Raw genomic sequence first — 8,982 nt, forward strand, 5'->3', positions numbered from 1 at the left:
AAGAAGAAGAATGACAAGACCAAACGACCCCCTCCTCTCATGCAAACCTTTGTGAAGGAGGGAGAGAGTGTGTCCAAGGAGAAGAAGAAGAACATTGCAAAGGGCGGCAATGTCAAGAAGGGCAATGCCACCCCTCCCAACAAAGCCGGCAATTTTAATCCTTCTTATGTGTTATGTCATGCTAGTGATGGGCATGTTTATGCCAAATTTGTTGGTTCTCTTCATGAATACATTGAATGGTCTATTTGGGTTCCAAAGACCCTTGTTACTAACATCAAAGGACCCATTACAAAATGGGTACCTAAAACCAAGCATTAATCTCTTGTAGGTGTTTGCTTCCGGTGGGGGATCATGGTTGCTCGATAGCGGAGCTACAAATCATATGACCAGAAGCAAGGACTTGGTGGTGGACGTGCACAAGGTTCCATCTATGCCCACCAATGTTGAGTGGGGTGACGCCTCATCTTCTAAGGTATTGGGACTTGGCAAGGTGGTCATCTCTCATGATCTCATGATCGAGAAGGTCATGCTTGTTGAGTCCCTTGCATACAATTTACTTTTGGTTCGTCAACTTGCAATCATGGGCTTTGCCACTTTCTTTGATATCGATACCGTGGCCCTCTTGTGGAGCAAGACTCTTAAAGTAGCCTTTGTTGGGCATGTCGAGAACGGTCTATATGTGATTAACTTTTTGGAGCGACCCACTAAGACCGCGACATGCCTAATGGCTAAAGTAGATGTGGGATGGCTTTGGCATCGCCGTTTAGCCCATGTCAATATGAGATCTTTGCAAAGTCTCCTCAAGGGGGACCATGTTCGTTGACTAACGAATGTTAGTTTTGCTAAAGATCGTGCTTGCAGTGCCTGTATCGAAGGAAAGCTACATGAGAAGGCTCACCCTCCCACGACTATCATTTATTCAAAGAGGCCTTTGGAGCTCCTTCACATGGATCTCTTTGGGCCTCCATCCTTCGATAGTCTTGGAGGTAGGAAGTATTGCTTGGTGATTGTGGATGACTACTCAAGGTACACGTGGGTGTATTTCTCCAAGAGGAAGAGCGAGACCCAACAAACTATCATTGACTTTGCAAATGAAGCACAACGTCAACACAATGCAAAGATCTTGACAATAAGAAGTGACAACGGCACCGAGTTCAAGAACTACACCTTGGATGAGTTTCTTAGTGATGAGGGAATCAAGCATCAATATTCCGCACCCTACACCCCTCAACAAAACGGTGTTGCGGAGAGGAAGAACTGGACGTTGATGGATGCGGCAAGGACCATGATGGCGGAGTTCAAGTCTCCGTACAACTTTTGGGCCGAAGCCATCAACACCGCGTGTCATGCATCCAATCGGCTCTACCTCCGCAAGGGCTTGAACAAGACTCCATATGAGATACTCACCGGTAACAAGCCCAACCTCAAGTACTTCCGGGTATTCGGGTGTAAGTGTTTCATTCTCAAGAAAGGTGTTCGGTTGTCTAAATTTGAGGCTAGAGCTTATGAGGGCATATTTGTTGGTTATGCTACAAACTCTCATGCTTACCGTGTCCTCAATAAATCCACGGGACTTATTGAGGAGACGTGTAACGTGGAGTTTGATGAGAATAATGGCTCCCAAGTGGAGCAAAGTGGCACTTGTGATGTAGGTGATGAAATTCCTCCTCAAGCCATAAAAAGAATGGGCGTTGGTTTTATCCTACCCATTGAGGAACCCCTTGTGGCCGAAGGAGAAGGACAATGCTCCACTCAAGTGGAGCCATCACCAACCCAAGGCCCACACGCTTCCGAAGAACAAAGTGAAGGCCCTCAACCTCATGAACAAGACCAAGGGCAAGATCATACTCAAGACGGTGTTGACACACCAAGTGATGCCCAAGGTCAAGTTCTCTCCCCCGAGCAAGTTCAAGATCAAGAACAAGTTCATGACGGCGCTCAAGATGATCAAGTAACCGCTCCTGAACTCACCACCGAGGAGGAATTAGAGCGTCGTGCCGCCAAGATTGCATCCAAGCTCTCCACCAAGGATCATCTCATGACGAATGTGCTTGGAAGCTTAAGAAAGGGGGTAAGCACTCGTAGACAATTAGCAAATTATTGTGAGCATCACGCGTTTGTCTCTTGTGTGGAACCCCACAAGGTCTATGAGGCGCTAGAAGATCCGGATTGGCTCAATGCCATGCATGAAGAGCTCAACAACTTCGAGCACAACAAAGTATGGAGATTGGTGCCAAGGCCAATGGGGAACCACAATGTCATTGGAACCAAGTGGATATTCAAGAACAAGCAAGATGCCCATGGGATTATCATTCGCAACAAGGCTCGTTTGGTAGCACAAGGCTACTCCCAAGTCGAAGGTATCGACTACGGTGAAACCTTTGCTCCTGTTGCTCGTCTTGAATCCATTCGCATGTTGATTACATATGCTTCTCATCATAACTTTAAGTTACAACAAATGGATGTGAAGAGTGCTTTTCTTAATGGTCCTATTAATGAATTGGTTTACGTCAATCAACCCCCCGGGTTCGAGGATCCCTACCTTCCCGATCATGTGTATCAACTCGATAAGGCACTCTATGGCCTTAAACAAGCCCCACGTGCATGGTATGACCACCTTACCAAGTTGTTACAAGATCGTGGTTTTGAAGTTGGGCTAATCGACCCCACTCTTTTTACTAAGAAGGTCAAGGGGGAGTTGTTTGTGTGCCAACTATATGTTGATGACATTATCTTTGGTTCTCCTAACAAAGCTTTCAATGAGGAATTTGTCGCTCTCATGACCTCAAAGTTCGAGATGTCCTCCATGGGAGAGTTGAAGTTCTTTCTAGGGTTCGAAGTGAAGCAAAGAAGAGAAGGAACCTTCATCAATCAATCAAAATACACTCAAGACATGCTCAAGAGATTCAAACTAAGTGACGTCAAGCCGGCTTCCACTCGAATGCCCACCAAGTGCCAACTTGACTTAGATACCAATGGTAAAGTGGTGGATCAAAAGGTATATCGCTCCATGATTGGTTCCTTGATTTACCTTTGTGCATCTAGACCAGATATCATGTTGAGTGTGGGAATTTGTGCACGGTTTCAAGCCGCACCTAAGGAAAGTCACTATGTGGCGGTCAAACGAATCTTTAGATATTTGGCTCATACCCCAAACTTTGGCTTATGGTATCCAAGAGGATCAAACTTCAAGCTTGTAGGGCACTCGAATTCCGATTGGGCGGGAGACAAAGTGGATAGGAAGTCCACTTCCGGAGGGTGCCAATTCCTTGGTTGCTCTTTGGTAAGTTGGTCTTCCAAAAAGCAAAGTTGTGTGTCTCTCTCGTCCACCGAGGCGGAGTATGTTGCAGCCGGGAGTTGTTGTGCACAACTCTTATGGATGAGGCAAACTTTAAAGGATTACGGTGTCATTTGTGACAAAGTGCCTCTTTGGTGTGATAATGAAAGTGCCATCAAGATCTCTCTCAACCCGGTGCAACACTTCAAGACGAAGCATATTGAGATCCGGTATCACTTCATCCGGGATCACATTAGGCAAGGAGAGATCGAGCTCAACTATGTCAACACTCATGATAACCTTGCAGATATCTTCACAAAGCCCTTGGATGAAGCAAGATTTCGCGAGTTAAGGCATGAGCTAAATATCATTGATTCGAGCAATGTTGCTTGAACTCTTGCACACCCCACCGTACTCAACATATTGTCTTGTTTAGATGTAGGCATGAACATAGGAGGAGTGATGTTCTCTCAATGAACTCTCCCTCCCCCCATTATGCATAAATTGATCGAGTCTTTCACATTAGCCATGTTTGATGGTACTTGTGCTTCAAAGACGAGTTTTGGTCATGGACCCAAGGATAATTCTTCGCGGTGCCATACCAATTGACTCAAACATAGGTGGCATCGGCCACCGTCCTCTCTTCGGGAGGTTGGAGTTAGCCTTGTTGTTCTCGTGTTGTTTTCTCTCGTTCTTTCTTTGCTCTTTATGTTGGGGTCTCCTAGGGTGTTGCTTTTGTGCTCTTTCTTCCTCCCTTCGGATTTCACTCATTTGATCTTGGCTTGGGCATAGGTGGTCGGGCGGTACAACCGGTATCATGGGCGGTTCTACCGCTGGTACCGGGTTGTGCCGTCCCAATGGGTCTCCGTTCGGTGCTTGGGCAGTTCCACCGCCCAACCCACAGTAACCTACGTCCGGTACTACCGGTTGATGCCGAGCGGTACTACCGCTGCCTCCCAGGCACCGGAAGTATTGCCTCCAACCACCGGTCTGTACCAGACGAGCGGTACAACCGCTCCCCTAAGCGGTTCTACCGGGGCATGTCTACGGGCCTATATATACTCGACGGGGCTGAAGGGTTGTCTTTTTCCCTTCGTCCTCGTTCCTCTTCTCCTTGCCCTAGCCGCCAGCCATCTCTACCCCTGCCCCGGAGTGCGTCTCGTGCTTCGGATCCTTGGCTCTCCGTGGATTCTCTCCGTGGAGGCCTCCCGATCTCTTCCCATGGATGGTGGTAATGCCTCGTGTTCTTTGCTCCTAGTTCTTTCTAGGGTTCTTCCTTGTCTAGGGCATTACTTAACTTTCCGTGATTAGTGGTTGAACTATGGAGTAGAAGAGATCTTTGATTGCCTCCTGTCTTGTTTGCAGCACTTAGAATTCGGAATATTACTTGTGTGATTCGTATACCTCGTTTAGATCTATCTTCCCTGGTAGTGCCACTGTCAGCGGTTCTACCGCCCCTCCGGGCAGTACAACCGCTGGAGCGGTACTACCGGCGGAAGATCTGGTACAACCAGAGTATATCAACCACAAAGCACTGTTCTATCTTCTCTGTTGTTGCAACTTGTTCCTTTTCTGCTAGTGGGTGCAATCCTCTCATCCTTGTTGGGTTTTTGTGTGTTCTTTTCGTGTGTGTGTTCAGGTGGCTCTAGTTCTCGCTCTGCTCCACGCAAGACCAAGAAGAGGGCACGAAGGACCTTGCGCCCGGTTGTGTCTGATGATGAAGAAGAAGTTGTGATTCCCACCAAGCCTACTCGCCGTGAAAAGTCTGCAGCTGCTAAGCAACGTGTGGTTATGCCGCTGCATCATTGGAAAGCCAAGGATTGGGAAGCCTTCCGATCAAAGAATCCGTATGAGGTTCCCATTGCTCCCCGTTGGACCACCGTTCAGTTCCGGAATGAGATGCAAGTGCGGATTATTCATGAACTCTTTGAGCACAACAAGAACAAATATGCCAAGCAGTGGACAATTGATCTTGATCATTGGAGGAACAACATGGAGTATTTTGGTGAGGCGCTGGCTCTCTACGAGGAGATTGATCTTGTCAAGCTCATGTCAATCAATTGTGAATTTGATGTTCAACTCATCCATCAGTTCTATGCCACGGTTCATTTTGGGGAAGATGATGCACGCACTCTCACTTTCATGTGTCGCGATGAATTGTTTCACGTTCCCTGGAGGGCATTCTGCAATGCTATTGGGTACGAGGATACCGGTCTGGAAGGAAGGGGTGGCATTCGTCCTCATGACTTTCCTGAGTCCATGCTTAAGGAGAAGATTTCCCCTCTGTATATTCGGGGCTGTGGGATTATTGGAGAATCCAAGGATTTGGAGAAGGTCTATGACATCATGCACCGAGCGTTCCACAATGTGCTCTTGCCCAAGGTGGGCAATCAAGATGAGATTCATGGTTATCTGGTTGATTTGATGGTTGCTATGAAGACCATGGTGGGGACAGGGGCAACGTTTGATGTGTCAAATTGGATGTGGCATGAGATGTACAACATGGTCATCTACCGTAAAGTCCCAATCTATGCCCTGTTTGTCATGTGCTTTCTGAACTCTGTGTGGGATGTTCGTCATCCTGGAGAGCTCCTCACTTCTCCAGACAACCTCACTGTTCATGAGGTCAAGCTCCTTAAGAAGAAGAAGCATGCCGAGCCTCGCTTCCCTGAAAATGCTCCTGAGGATGTCTATGCTACTTCTTATGATGAGGACTTTGAGCTGGAGCCAGGGGCCAAGCCTTCGTGGGTGGCCAAACTCACTGCCAAGGTGAAGACCTTTTGTCTCCAGGCTGACATCCAGAAGAAGATGTATGAGGCACATGTCAATGAGAAGCTTGCACGACGTCGCCAAATTGCAATGATGAAGCACCTCAACATGTCGGTTCAGAGTGGCTCTGAGAAGAGCATCACCCCAGAGGAGCGTTGGATTTCTACCCATAGCACCTGGACTGATGATGAAGCTCCTCCCTAGCCATCCTCCTCGTTTGCAGCAGCTGACAATGCCATGGAAGAATCCGATCACGAAGACGATGACGACTCTGATGATGAGGATCCAGATGCGACCGAGGAGTCAGAGGAGGACGCCTGAGCTTTGGGACGCTAGCTTCGCTCTTTTCCTTTTTGGTGTCTTGATGCCAAAGGGGGAGAGGGTTCTATAGGTCTCGGGGATTTGCATGGGTTTTTCTCTTTTTCTCGTGTTTAGTGTTGGTCTTTGTTCGTGGACTTGTTTCGTTCCTTGCTGTGTGTGAGACTTATGTTACTCCTTTTACCTTTCCGGTCATCGGTCCTTATCGTTATTATTGCACTCTAAGTATTATATTGTCTCTCCTTTTGTGCTCAGAGTGGTGAGTCTATAAAATCTAGGGGGAGTCTAGTCCTGAAAGGGTGCCCATGCTTTCTAACAGCTAGTTCCTGTTGGGGCACACATTCAGGGGGAGTTCCGTCTAGATTTCATTGACTTATCTCTTGCAAATCGTGTTGTTGTCATCATCCACCAAAAAGGGGGAGATTGAAAGGGCATTTCCCTACTTTATGTTTTGGATGATGATGACAACCCTTTGTGGTCTAATCGTGTGCTATATGTTTCAGGTTCTCGATGCTTAGGCTTACATCGGATTGCTATTGCCTCTCGTAGGAAAAGATCGAAGACGTGTCCTCTATGCTTTTATTTTCTTTGGTCGTAGAGTACCCATACTATCAAGAGGGAATCCTCATTAGGAAGCTCTGGGGGAATCAGTTCACGTACACTTTCCTCACCCCTCCTTTGTCTTCCTCAGTTATGAGAGAGAGAGTTCCCCCCGTCTTTCCTTCATGTTTCTGCTCTTCCCAGCGGTTGTACCACTCCCTCGAGCGGTTGTACCGCTGGACCCTGACGCTCTCCAGCTTTGACCGAGTGGTTGTACCGCTGCCTCCGGGCGGTGGTACCGCCACCTTGCTCAACAAAGGCTAGGGCGGTGGTTCCGGCCACGCACCGCTCAAGTACCGGTCTCGTCTCTGTTTCGAGGCGGTAGTTGTGTGGTGGTGGCCCGGTTGATCTGGTCGATCCTCGATGACCGGTACCACCGGTGGTCTGAGCGGTTCTTCCGCTCAGAACTTCGCCGTCCAAGAGCTCAGGGCCACGCGGTTGTTCCGGTCTTGCACCGCTCAAGTACCGGTCTCGTCTCTGTTTCGAGACGGTAGTTGTGCGGTGGCTGGGCGGTTGGTCCGGTCATTCTCTTAACCGGTACTATCGCCTAGTGGCCCGGTTGTACCGCCTGGTAGGGTTCTACAGCTACACCGTGAGTCCCGGTTGTACCGGGACAAGGACTGGTTGTACCGCTGCGGGGCTGAAAATGCAGCAACGGCTGGATTTTTAGGGTTGGTATTTAAGAGAGCTTCTCCCACCTACCACTCTTACCTTTGACCTCTCTCACTCCACCATTAATGCACTTCAAGCTCTCTTGCCCGATCTCTCTCTCTCTAGCCACTAAAACTTGTTGATTTGCTAGGGATTGAAGGAGGAGACCTAGATCTACACTTCCACCAAAGGATATTTGCTTCCCCCATACTTTCTTGTGTGGATTTTGTTACTCTTGGATGTTTGAGCACCCTAGATGGTTGAGGTCACCTCGGAGCCATATTCCATTGTGGTGAAGCTTCGTGGTTTTGTTGGGAGCCTCCAATTAAGTTGTGGAGAGAGCCCCAACCTTGTTTGTAAAGGTTCGGTCGCCGCCTTCAAGGGCACCAATAGTGGAATCACGGCATCTCGCATTGTGTGAGGGCGTGAGGAGAATACGGTGGACCTAGTGGCTTCTTGGGGAGCATTGTGCCTCCACACCGCTCCAACGGAGACGTACTTACTCTCAAAGGGAAGGAACTTCGGCAACACATCCTCGTCTCCACTCTTGGTTATCTCGTGCCTTTATTTGAGCAAGCTTATTCGTTTCATATCTCTTGCTTGCTTGTGTTCCTATCCTTGTTGCATCATATAGGTTGCTCACCTAGTTGCATATCTAGACAACCTACTTTGATGCAAAGTTTAAATTGTTAAAGAAAAGCTAAAAATTGTTAGTAGCCTATTCACCCCCCCCCCTCTAGTCAACCATATCGATCCTTTCACCAGTCTGTTTGCAGTAGAAGCACTCAGTCTCAGGCTTAGGTCCAGACTTAGGTTTCTTCTCTTGAGCAGCAACTTGTTTGCCATTCTTTTTGAAGTTCCCCTTTTTCTTCCCTACCCTTTTTCTTGAAACTGGTGGTCTTGTTGACCATCAACACTTGATGCTCCTTCTTGTTTTCTACCTCTGCAGCCTTTAGCATTACGAAGAGATCGGGAATTGTCTTATCCATCCCTTGCATATTATAGTTCATCACGAAGCTCTTGTAGCTTGGTGGCAGTGATTGAAGAACTCTGTCAATGACACTATCAACAGGAACATTAACTCCCAGTTGAGTCAAGTGATTATTGTACCGAGACATTCTAAGTATATGTTCACTGACAGAACTATTCTCCTCCATCTTGAAGCTATAGAACTTATTGGAGACTTCATATCTCTCAATCCGGGAATTTGCTTGAAATATTAACTTCAACTCCTGGAACATCTCTTATGCTCCATGAAGTTCAAAACATCGTTGAAGTCCCGGTTCTAAGCCGTAAAGCATGGCACACCGAACTATCGAGTAGTCATCAGCTTTGCTCTACCAGACGTTCTTAACGTCATCAGCAGC

This window comes from Triticum urartu, chromosome 5A (assembly GCF_056163025.1).
Source record: "Triticum urartu cultivar PI428250 chromosome 5A, HENAU_Tu73, whole genome shotgun sequence".
Taxonomy (NCBI): Eukaryota; Viridiplantae; Streptophyta; class Magnoliopsida; order Poales; family Poaceae; genus Triticum; species Triticum urartu.